This window comes from Stenella coeruleoalba (genome assembly GCF_951394435.1).
Source record: "Stenella coeruleoalba genome assembly, contig: scaffold_64, whole genome shotgun sequence".
NCBI lineage: Eukaryota > Metazoa > Chordata > Mammalia > Artiodactyla > Delphinidae > Stenella > Stenella coeruleoalba.
Window position 1 is genome coordinate 127,404 of NW_027646265.1, and position 12,460 is coordinate 139,863.

General features: G+C 43.7%; 1 long non-coding RNA gene across 1 annotated transcript in view; it reads left to right on the forward strand.

Moving 5' to 3' along the window:
- LOC307181226 overlaps positions 1-12,169 on the forward strand; it is a 32,846-nt gene extending 20,677 nt beyond the window's left edge. The window contains exon 4 of the long non-coding RNA XR_013826179.1: positions 12,143-12,169. This is a non-coding gene — a long non-coding RNA (uncharacterized lncRNA). The remainder of the gene's footprint in view (positions 1-12,142) is intronic.
- Positions 12,170-12,460: the final 291 nt, after the last annotated feature.

Genomic DNA, 12,460 nt, shown 5'->3' on the forward strand with positions numbered 1-12,460 from the left:
ATTTGCCCGTCCAGACACCTCCAGCTAGCCTCTCATTGGTTCTCGCTATTCCTGTTCATCTTCCGCAGAAATTGCAAACTGGGCCAAACAGGAGGTTAAAGGCGCTGACTTTCCAAGTGGGGAGAGTGTTAGTAAAGCGTCTGGAATGTTGCACCCGAGTACCAGGGTATGAAAACTGAGACATATTTGAACACGTCTCCCGATCACATGGTTGATCATACTCTAGGTTCCACATGCATGTTTTAGCTGAAGGAAGAATACCTTAAACCTAGGTAGTTGAAACCCGTGGAATGGGTACCATGCAATATGACTTCAAAGGGTCTTCATTTGCTCACAGAACCTCTCCAATCCTTTCACTGCTGCGTTTATGCCCCTGTACACATGCTTGATTCTCTTTCGGAGACATAGCAATCCATAGGTTTTAAGATACTTACTAGTCAGGTACATTCTTAGGCGTTTAATATGCGGTGTTGAGTCCATTTCATTGAGCAAGGAGTAGCTCTTGTCTATTCCATATTTGGCTTAAGGAAATTTATCTGTGCTCATTTCAATCTCTGGTTTTATGCAGCACCCCAACCCACCTTTACCTTTAAGCAAGCATAAGTTGGTTTTCTAAATTTGAGACACTGTTCTGTTCTGTAATTCAGTTCCTGTGTAGCCAAGTTTACATTCCGTGTATTACTGATATCTTATGATGTTTCTTTTTCTGTGTGACTTATTTCAGTTAGAATCATCATACCTGAATCCACTCATTGTGCTGCTAAGGGCCTGATGACACAGATTTCATTGCTGAGTGATATTGCTTTGTAAGTAAATACCACAACTTCTTTATCCATTTTTCACTTTCTGCGATGTTGAACTTGTACTGTAAACGAGGTTCTTGTAAACAGAGCTGTTCCAAACTTTGGGGTGGCTGTGTCTTTTTGATTTTAATTTCCCTAAGCTATCGGACCATAAGTGGAAGTGCCCTAGGTTCTGTTGCTTTGTTTTTTAGATGTTTCAGGAAACACCATACACTTCTCCCGAGTGGTTGTTGGCAATTTACATCCCGCCCATCAGCATAACAAGGCTCCCAGTTCTCCATGGCCTGTCCTGCCTTTCTGGATTTTACACTTTTTTCAGATGGCCCTTTTGACCGGGGGGAAGTGAGACTTCATTGTAGTGCAGATTTCCTTTGCAAGCTTGCTTGGTTGGCCAAAAAGGGCGTATGCGTTTTTTCCTGAATATATTCAGGAAAAAACGCATACGCCCTTTTTGGCCAAGTGCATCATTGTGGACGTTCTGCCTCTTTTCCTATGCTTTCAATGCAATTCCAGTCTACCTCCTGAAATCGGTTTCCTGCAATTCTGCCCCGCTTTCAAGTCCTCTTGGCAGCCTTACTTCAGTCTATTTTTGGACGATAGCTGTCATTTATAACTCTGCAGGTTTGTGAATTACAGTGCCCCTGAGCTCCTTTCTTCAACTCGCTTTCTTGTGACCTGGCCGCAACACCGCAGGATGGCTTCAGGCCCTAATCTGGTTCCGGCACGGCACGCTGAGCCTTTGGTTATTTCCTCTTCCTGGTGGGAAATGAGAGTTAAATTTGCCCGTCCAGACACCTCCAGCTAGCCTCTCATTGGTTCTCGCTATTCCTGTTCATCTTCTGCAGAAATTGCAAACTGGGCCAAACAGGAGGTTAAAGGCGCTGACTCTCCAAGTGGGGAGAGTGTTAGTAAAGCGTCTGGAATGTTGCACCCGAGTACCAGGGGACGAAAACTGAGACATATTTGAACACGTCTCCCGTTCACATGGTTGATCATACTTGGGTTCCACATGCATGTTTTAGCTGAAGGAAGAATACCTTAAACCTGGAGAGTTGAGACCCGTGTAATGGGTACCATGCAATATGACTTCAAAGGGTCTTCATTTGCTCACCGAACCTCTCCAGTCCTATCACTGCTGCGTTTATGCCCCTGTACACATGCTTGATTCTCTTTTGGAGACATAGCAATCCATAGGTTTTACGATACTTACTAGTCAGGTTCATTCTTATGCGTTTAATATGCGGTGTTGAGTCCATTTCGTTGAGCAAGGAGTAGCTCTTGTCTATTCCTTATTTGACTTAAGGAACTTTATCTGTGCTCATTTCAATCTCTGGTTTTATGCAGCACCCCAACTCACCTTTCCCCTTAAGCAAGCATAAGTTGGTTTTCTAAATTTGAGACCCTGTTCTGTTCTGTAATTCAGTTCCTGTGTAGCCAAGTTTACATTCCGTGTATTACTGATATCTTATGATGTTTCTTTTTCTGTGTGACTTATTTCAGTTAGAATCATCATACCTGAATCCACTCATTGTGCTGCTAAGGGCCTGATGACACAGATTTCATTGCTGAGTGATATTGCTTTGTAAGTAAATACCACAACTTCTTTATCCATTTTTCACTTTCTGCGATGTTGAACTTGTACTGTAAACGAGGTTCTTGTAAACAGAGGCGTCCCAAACTTTGGGGTGGCTGTGTCTTTTTGATTTAAATTTCCCTAAGCTATAGGACCATAAGTGGCAGTGCCCTAGGCTCTGTTGCTTTGTTTTTTAGATGTTTCAGGAAACACCATACACTTCTCCTAAGTGTCTGTTGGCAATATACATCCCGCCCATCAGCATAACAAGGCTCCCAGTTCTCAATGGCCTGTTGCCTTTCTGGATTTTACACTTTTTTCAGATGGCCCTTTTGACCGGGGGGAAGTGAGACTTCATTGTAGTGCAGATTTCCTTTGCAAGCTTGCTTGGTTGGCCAAAAAGGGCGTATGCGTTTTTTCCTGAATATATTCAGGAAAAAACGCATACGTCCTTTTTGTCCAAGTGCATCATTGTGGACGTTCTGCCTCTTTTCCTATGCTTTCAATGCAATTCCAGTCTACCTCCTGAAATCGGTTTCCTGCAATTCTGCTCCGCTTTCAAGTCCTCTTGGCAGCCTTACTTCAGTCTATTTTTGGACGATAGCTGTCATTTATAACTCTGCAGGTTTGTGAATTACAGTGCCCCTGAGCTCCTTTCTTCAACTCGCTTTCTTTTGAGCTGGCCGCCACCCCGCAGGATGGCATCATTGTGCCAATCGGTTTCATGCAATTCTGCCCCGCTTTCAAGTCCTCTTGGCAGCCTTACTTCAGTCTATTTTTGGACGATAGCTGTCATTTATAACTCTGCTGGTTTGTGAATTGCAGTGCCCCTGAGCTCCTTTCTTCAACTCGCTTTCTTGTGACCTGGCCGCTACACTGCAGGATGGCTTCAGGCCCTAATCTGGTTCTGGCACGGCACGCTGAGCCTTTGGTTATTTCCTCTTCCTGGTGGGAAATGAGAGTTAAATTTGCCCGTCCAGACACCTCCAGCTAGCCTCTCATTGGTTCTCGCTATTCCTGTTCATCTTCCGCAGAAATTGCAAACTGGGCCAAACAGGAGGTTAAAGGCGCTGACTTTCCAAGTGGGGAGAGTGTTAGTAAAGCGTCTGGAATGTTGCACCCGAGTACCAGGGTATGAAAACTGAGACATATTTGAACACGTCTCCCGATCACATGGTTGATCATACTCTAGGTTCCACATGCATGTTTTAGCTGAAGGAAGAATACCTTAAACCTAGGTAGTTGAAACCCGTGGAATGGGTACCATGCAATATGACTTCAAAGGGTCTTCATTTGCTCACAGAACCTCTCCAATCCTTTCACTGCTGCGTTTATGCCCCTGTACACATGCTTGATTCTCTTTCGGAGACATAGCAATCCATAGGTTTTAAGATACTTACTAGTCAGGTACATTCTTAGGCGTTTAATATGCGGTGTTGAGTCCATTTCATTGAGCAAGGAGTAGCTCTTGTCTATTCCATATTTGGCTTAAGGAAATTTATCTGTGCTCATTTCAATCTCTGGTTTTATGCAGCACCCCAACCCACCTTTACCTTTAAGCAAGCATAAGTTGGTTTTCTAAATTTGAGACACTGTTCTGTTCTGTAATTCAGTTCCTGTGTAGCCAAGTTTACATTCCGTGTATTACTGATATCTTATGATGTTTCTTTTTCTGTGTGACTTATTTCAGTTAGAATCATCATACCTGAATCCACTCATTGTGCTGCTAAGGGCCTGATGACACAGATTTCATTGCTGAGTGATATTGCTTTGTAAGTAAATACCACAACTTCTTTATCCATTTTTCACTTTCTGCGATGTTGAACTTGTACTGTAAACGAGGTTCTTGTAAACAGAGCTGTTCCAAACTTTGGGGTGGCTGTGTCTTTTTGATTTTAATTTCCCTAAGCTATCGGACCATAAGTGGAAGTGCCCTAGGTTCTGTTGCTTTGTTTTTTAGATGTTTCAGGAAACACCATACACTTCTCCCGAGTGGTTGTTGGCAATTTACATCCCGCCCATCAGCATAACAAGGCTCCCAGTTCTCCATGGCCTGTCCTGCCTTTCTGGATTTTACACTTTTTTCAGATGGCCCTTTTGACCGGGGGAAGTGAGACTTCATTGTAGTGCAGATTTCCTTTGCAAGCTTGCTTGGTTGGCCAAAAAGGGCGTATGCGTTTTTTCCTGAATATATTCAGGAAAAAACGCATACGCCCTTTTTGGCCAAGTGCATCATTGTGGACGTTCTGCCTCTTTTCCTATGCTTTCAATGCAATTCCAGTCTACCTCCTGAAATCGGTTTCCTGCAATTCTGCCCCGCTTTCAAGTCCTCTTGGCAGCCTTACTTCAGTCTATTTTTGGACGATAGCTGTCATTTATAACTCTGCAGGTTTGTGAATTACAGTGCCCCTGAGCTCCTTTCTTCAACTCGCTTTCTTGTGACCTGGCCGCAACACCGCAGGATGGCTTCAGGCCCTAATCTGGTTCCGGCACGGCACGCTGAGCCTTTGGTTATTTCCTCTTCCTGGTGGGAAATGAGAGTTAAATTTGCCCGTCCAGACACCTCCAGCTAGCCTCTCATTGGTTCTCGCTATTCCTGTTCATCTTCTGCAGAAATTGCAAACTGGGCCAAACAGGAGGTTAAAGGCGCTGACTCTCCAAGTGGGGAGAGTGTTAGTAAAGCGTCTGGAATGTTGCACCCGAGTACCAGGGGACGAAAACTGAGACATATTTGAACACGTCTCCCGTTCACATGGTTGATCATACTTGGGTTCCACATGCATGTTTTAGCTGAAGGAAGAATACCTTAAACCTGGAGAGTTGAGACCCGTGTAATGGGTACCATGCAATATGACTTCAAAGGGTCTTCATTTGCTCACCGAACCTCTCCAGTCCTATCACTGCTGCGTTTATGCCCCTGTACACATGCTTGATTCTCTTTTGGAGACATAGCAATCCATAGGTTTTACGATACTTACTAGTCAGGTTCATTCTTATGCGTTTAATATGCGGTGTTGAGTCCATTTCGTTGAGCAAGGAGTAGCTCTTGTCTATTCCTTATTTGACTTAAGGAACTTTATCTGTGCTCATTTCAATCTCTGGTTTTATGCAGCACCCCAACTCACCTTTCCCCTTAAGCAAGCATAAGTTGGTTTTCTAAATTTGAGACCCTGTTCTGTTCTGTAATTCAGTTCCTGTGTAGCCAAGTTTACATTCCGTGTATTACTGATATCTTATGATGTTTCTTTTTCTGTGTGACTTATTTCAGTTAGAATCATCATACCTGAATCCACTCATTGTGCTGCTAAGGGCCTGATGACACAGATTTCATTGCTGAGTGATATTGCTTTGTAAGTAAATACCACAACTTCTTTATCCATTTTTCACTTTCTGCGATGTTGAACTTGTACTGTAAACGAGGTTCTTGTAAACAGAGGCGTCCCAAACTTTGGGGTGGCTGTGTCTTTTTGATTTAAATTTCCCTAAGCTATAGGACCATAAGTGGCAGTGCCCTAGGCTCTGTTGCTTTGTTTTTTAGATGTTTCAGGAAACACCATACACTTCTCCTAAGTGTCTGTTGGCAATATACATCCCGCCCATCAGCATAACAAGGCTCCCAGTTCTCAATGGCCTGTTGCCTTTCTGGATTTTACACTTTTTTCAGATGGCCCTTTTGACCGGGGGGAAGTGAGACTTCATTGTAGTGCAGATTTCCTTTGCAAGCTTGCTTGGTTGGCCAAAAAGGGCGTATGCGTTTTTTCCTGAATATATTCAGGAAAAAACGCATACGTCCTTTTTGTCCAAGTGCATCATTGTGGACGTTCTGCCTCTTTTCCTATGCTTTCAATGCAATTCCAGTCTACCTCCTGAAATCGGTTTCCTGCAATTCTGCTCCGCTTTCAAGTCCTCTTGGCAGCCTTACTTCAGTCTATTTTTGGACGATAGCTGTCATTTATAACTCTGCAGGTTTGTGAATTACAGTGCCCCTGAGCTCCTTTCTTCAACTCGCTTTCTTTTGAGCTGGCCGCCACCCCGCAGGATGGCATCATTGTGCCAATCGGTTTCATGCAATTCTGCCCCGCTTTCAAGTCCTCTTGGCAGCCTTACTTCAGTCTATTTTTGGACGATAGCTGTCATTTATAACTCTGCTGGTTTGTGAATTGCAGTGCCCCTGAGCTCCTTTCTTCAACTCGCTTTCTTGTGACCTGGCCGCAACACCGCAGGATGGCTTCAGGCCCTAATCTGGTTCCGGCACGGCATGCTGAGCCTTTGGTTAATTCCTCTTCCTGGTGGGAAATGAGAGTTAAATTTGCCCGTCCAGACACCTCCAGCTAGCCTCTCATTGGTTCTCGCTATTCCTGTTCATCTTCCGCAGAAATTGCAAACTGGGCCAAACAGGAGGTTAAAGGGACTGACTCTCCAAGTCGGGAGAGTGTTAGTAAAGCGTCTGGAATGTTGCACCCGAGTACCAGGGTAGGAAAACAGACATATTTGAATACGTCTCCCGTTCACATGGTTGATCATACTCTGGTTTCCACATGCATGTTTTAGCTGAAGGAAGACTACCTTAAACCTGGAGAGTTGAGACCCGTGTAATGGGTACCATGCAATATGATTTCAAAGGGTCTTCATTTGCTCACGGAACCTCTCCAATCCTATCACTGCTGCGTTTATGCCCCTGTACACATGCTTGATTCTCTTTCGGAGACATAGCAATCCATAGGTTTTAAGATACTTACTAGTCAGGTACATTCTTAGGCGTTTAATATGCGGTGTTGAGTCCATTTCGTTGAGCAAGGAGTAGCTCTTGTCTATTCCATATTTGGCTTAAGGAAATTTATCTGTGCTCATTTCAATCTCTGGTTTTATGCAGCACCCCAACCCACCTTTACCCTTAAGCAAGCATAAGTTGGTTTTCTAAATTTGAGACCCTGTTCTGTTCTGTAATTCAGTTCCTGTGTAGCCAAGTTTACATTCCGTGTATTACTGATATCTTATGATGTTTCTTTTTCTGTGTGACTTATTTCAGTTAGAATCATCATACCTGAATCCACTCATTGTGCTGCTAAGGGCCTGATGACACAGATTTCATTGCTGAGTGATATTGCTTTGTAAGTAAATACCACAACTTCTTTATCCATTTTTCACTTTCTGCGATGTTGAACTTGTACTGTAAACGAGGTTCTTGTAAACGGAGGCGTCCCAAACTTTGGGGTGGCTGTGTCTTTTTGATTTTAATTTCCCTAAGCTATAGGACCATAAGTGGAAGTGCCCTAGGCTCTGTTGCTTTGTTTTTTAGATGTTTCAGGAAACACCATACACTTCTCGTGAGTGTCTGTTGGTAATTTACATCCCGCCCATCAGCATAACAAGGCTCCCAGTTCTCCATGGCCTGTCCTGCCTTTCTGGATTTTACACTTTTTTCAGATGGCCCTTTTGACCGGGGGGAAGTGAGACTTCATTGTAGTGCAGATTTCCTTTGCAAGCTTGCTTGGTTGGCCAAGAAGGGCGTATGCGTTTTTTCCTGAATATATTCAGGAAAAAACGCATACGCCCTTTTTGGCCAAGTGCATCATTGTGGACGTTCTGCCTCTTTTCCTATGCTTTCAATGCAATTCCAGTCTACCTCCTGAAATCGGTTTCCTGCAATTCTGCCCCGCTTTCAAGTCCTCTTGGCAGCCTTACTTCAGTCTATTTTTGGACGATAGCTGTCATTTATAACTCTGCAGGTTTGTGAATTACAGTGCCCCTGAGCTCCTTTCTTCAACTCGCTTTCTTTTGAGCTGGCCGCAACACCGCAGGATGGCTTCAGGCCCTAATCTGGTTCCGGTACGGCACGCTGAGCCTTTGGTTAATTCCTCTTCCTGGTGGGAAATGAGAGTTAAATTTGCCCGTCCAGACACCTCCAGCTAGCCTCTCATTGGTTCTCGCTATTCCTGTTCATCTTCCGCAGAAATTGCAAACTGGGCCAAACAGGAGTTTAAAGGCGCTGACTCTCCAACTGGGGAGAGTGTTAGTAAAGCATCTGGAATGTTGCACCCGAGTACCAGGGGAGGAAAACTGAGACATATTTGAACACGTCTCCCGATCACATGGTTGATCATACTCTGGGTTCCACATGCATGTTTTAGCTGAAGGAAGAATACCTTAAACCTGGAGAGTTGAGACCCGTGGAATGGGTACCGTGCAATATGACTTCAAAGGGTCTTCATTTGCTCACCGAACCTCTCCAATCCTATCACTGCTGCGTTTATGCCCCTGTACACACGCTTGATTCTCTTTTGGAGACATAGCAATCCATAGGTTTTAAGATACTTACTAGTCAGGTACATTCTTAGGCATTTAATATGGGGTTTTGAGTTCATTTCGTTGAGCAAGGAGTAGCTCTTGTCTATTCCATATTTGGCTTAAGGAACTTTATCTGTGCTCATTTCAATCTCTGGTTTTATGCAGCACCCCAACTCACCTTTCCCCTTAAGCAAGCATAAGTTGGTTTTCTAAATTTGAGACCCTGTTCTGTTTTGGAATGCAGTTCCTGTGTAGCCAAGTTTACATTCCGTGTATTAGTGATATCTTATGATGTTTCTTTTTCTGTGTGACTTATTTCAGTTAGAATCATTGTACCTGAATCCACTCATTATGCTGCTACGGGCCTGATGACATAGATTTCATTGCTGAGTGATACTGCATTGTACGTAAGTACCACAAGTTCTTTATCCATTTTTCACTTTCTGTGATATTGAACTTGTACGGTAAACGAGGTTCTTGTAAACAGAGGCGTCCCAAACTTTGGGGTGGCTGTGTCTTTTTGATTTTAATTTCCCTAAGCTATAGGACCATAAGTGGAAGTGCCCTAGGCTCTGTTGCTTTGTTTTTTAGGTGTTTCAGGAAACACCATACACTTCTCCCCAGTGTCTGTTGGCAATTTACATCCCGCCCATCAGCATAACAAGGCTCCCAGTTCTCCATGGCCTGTCCTGCCTTTCTGGATTTTACACTTTTTTCAGATGGCCCTTTTGACCGGGGGAAATGAGACTTCATTGTAGTGCAGATTTCCTTTGCAAGTTTGCTTGGTTGGCCAAAAAGGGCGTATGCGTTTTTTCCTGAATATATTCAGGAAAAAACGCATACGCCCTTTTTGGCCAAGTGCATCATTGTGGACGTTCTGCCTCTTTTCCTATGCTTTCAATGCAATTCCAGTCTACCTCCTGAAATCGGTTTCCTGCAATTCTGCCCCGCTTTCAAGTCCTCTTGGCAGCCTTACTTCAGTCTATTTTTGGACGATAGCTGTCATTTATAACTGTGCAGGTTTGTGAATTACAGTGCCCCTGAGCTCCTTTCTTCAACTCGCTTTCTTGTGACCTGGCCGCAACACCGCAGGATGTCTTCAGGCCCTAATCTGGTTCTGGCACGGCACGCTGAGCCTTTGGTTAATTCCTCTTCCTGGTGGGAAATGAGAGTTAAATTTGCCCGTTCAGACACCTCCAGCTAGTCTCTCATTGGTTCTCGCTATTCCTGTTCATCTTCCGCAGAAATTGCAAACTGGGCCAAACAGGAGGTTAAAGGGACTGACTCTCCAAGTGGGGAGAGTGTTAGTAAAGCGTCTGGAATGTTGCACCCGAGTACCAGGGTACGAAAACTGAGAAATATTTGAACACGTCTCCCGATCACATGGTTGATCATACTCTAGGTTCCACATGCATGTTTTAGTTGAAGGAAGAATACCTTAAACCTGGGTAGGTGAAACCCGTGGAATGGGTACCATGCAATATGACTTCAAAGGGTCTTCATTTGCTCACCGAACCTCTCCAATCCTATCACTGCTGCGTTTATGCCCCTGTACACATGCTTGATTCTCTTTCGGAGACATAGCAATCCATAGGTTTTAAGATACTTACTAGTCAGGTACATTCTTAGGCGTTTAATATGCGGTGTTGAGTCCATTTCGTTGAGCAAGGAGTAGCTCTTGTCTATTCCATATTTGGCTTAAGGAACTTTATCTGTGCTCATTTCAATCTCTGGTTTTATGCAGCGCCCCAACTCACCTTTATCCTTAAGCAAGCATAAGTTGGTTTTCTAAATTTGAGACCCTGTTCTGTTCTGTAATTCAGTTCCTGTGTAGCCAAGTTTACATTCCGTGTATTACTGATATCTTATGATGTTTTTTTTCTGTGTGACTTATTTCAGTTAGAATCATTGTACCTGAATCCACTCATTATGCTGCTACGGGCCTGATGACATAGATTTCATTGCTGAGTGATACTACATTGTACGTAAGTACCACAAGTTCTTTATCCATTTTTCACTTTCTGTGATATTGAACTTGTATGGTAAACGAGGTTCTTGTAAACAGAGGCGTCCCAAACTTTGGGGTGGCTGTGTCTTTTTGATTTTAATTTCCCTAAGCTATAGGACCATAAGTGGAAGTGCCCTAGGCTCTGTTGCTTTGTTTTTTAGGTGTTTCAGGAAACACCATACACTTCTCCCCAGTGTCTGTTGGCAATTTACATCCCGCCCATCAGCATAACAAGGCTCCCAGTTCTCCATGGCCTGTCCTGCCTTTCTGGATTTTACACTTTTTTCAGATGGCCCTTTTGACCGGGGGAAATGAGACTTCATTGTAGTGCAGATTTCCTTTGCAAGTTTGCTTGGTTGGCCAAAAAGGGCGTATGCGTTTTTTCCTGAATATATTCAGGAAAAAACGCATACGCCCTTTTTGGCCAAGTGCATCATTGTGGACGTTCTGCCTCTTTTCCTATGCTTTCAATGCAATTCCAGTCTACCTCCTGAAATCGGTTTCCTGCAATTCTGCCCCGCTTTCAAGTCCTCTTGGCAGCCTTACTTCAGTCTATTTTTGGACGATAGCTGTCATTTATAACTGTGCAGGTTTGTGAATTACAGTGCCCCTGAGCTCCTTTCTTCAACTCGCTTTCTTGTGACCTGGCCGCAACACCGCAGGATGTCTTCAGGCCCTAATCTGGTTCTGGCACGGCACGCTGAGCCTTTGGTTAATTCCTCTTCCTGGTGGGAAATGAGAGTTAAATTTGCCCGTTCAGACACCTCCAGCTAGTCTCTCATTGGTTCTCGCTATTCCTGTTCATCTTCCGCAGAAATTGCAAACTGGGCCAAACAGGAGGTTAAAGGGACTGACTCTCCAAGTGGGGAGAGTGTTAGTAAAGCGTCTGGAATGTTGCACCCGAGTACCAGGGTACGAAAACTGAGAAATATTTGAACACGTCTCCCGATCACATGGTTGATCATACTCTAGGTTCCACATGCATGTTTTAGTTGAAGGAAGAATACCTTAAACCTGGGTAGGTGAAACCCGTGGAATGGGTACCATGCAATATGACTTCAAAGTGTCTTCATTTGCTCACCGAACCTCTCCAATCCTATCACTGCTGCGTTTATGCCCCTGTACACATGCTTGATTCTCTTTCGGAGACATAGCAATCCATAGGTTTTAAGATACTTACTAGTCAGGTACATTCTTAGGCGTTTAATATGCGGTGTTGAGTCCATTTCGTTGAGCAAGGAGTAGCTCTTGTCTATTCCATATTTGGCTTAAGGAACTTTATCTGTGCTCATTTCAATCTCTGGTTTTATGCAGCGCCCCAACTCACCTTTACCCTTAAGCAAGCATAAGTTGGTTTTCTAAATTTGAGACCCAGTTCTGTTCTGTAATTCAGTTCCTGTGTAGCCAAGTTTACATTCCGTGTATTACTGATATCTTATGATGTTTCTTTTTCTGTGTGACTTATTTCAGTTAGAATCATCATACCTGAATCCACACATTGTGCTGCTAAGGGCCTGATGACATAGATTTCATTGCTGAGTGATATTGCTTTGTAAGTGATTACCACAACTTCTTTATCCATTTTTCACTTTCTGCGATGTTGAACTTGTACTGTAAACGAGGTTCTTGTAAACAGAGCCGTTCCAAACTTTGGGGTGGCTGTGTCTTCTTGATTTTAATTTCCCTAAGCTATAGGACCATAAGTGGAAGTGCCCTAGGCTCTGTTGCTTTGTTTTTTAGATGTTTCAGGAAACACCATACACTTCTCCCAAGTGTCTGTTGGCAATT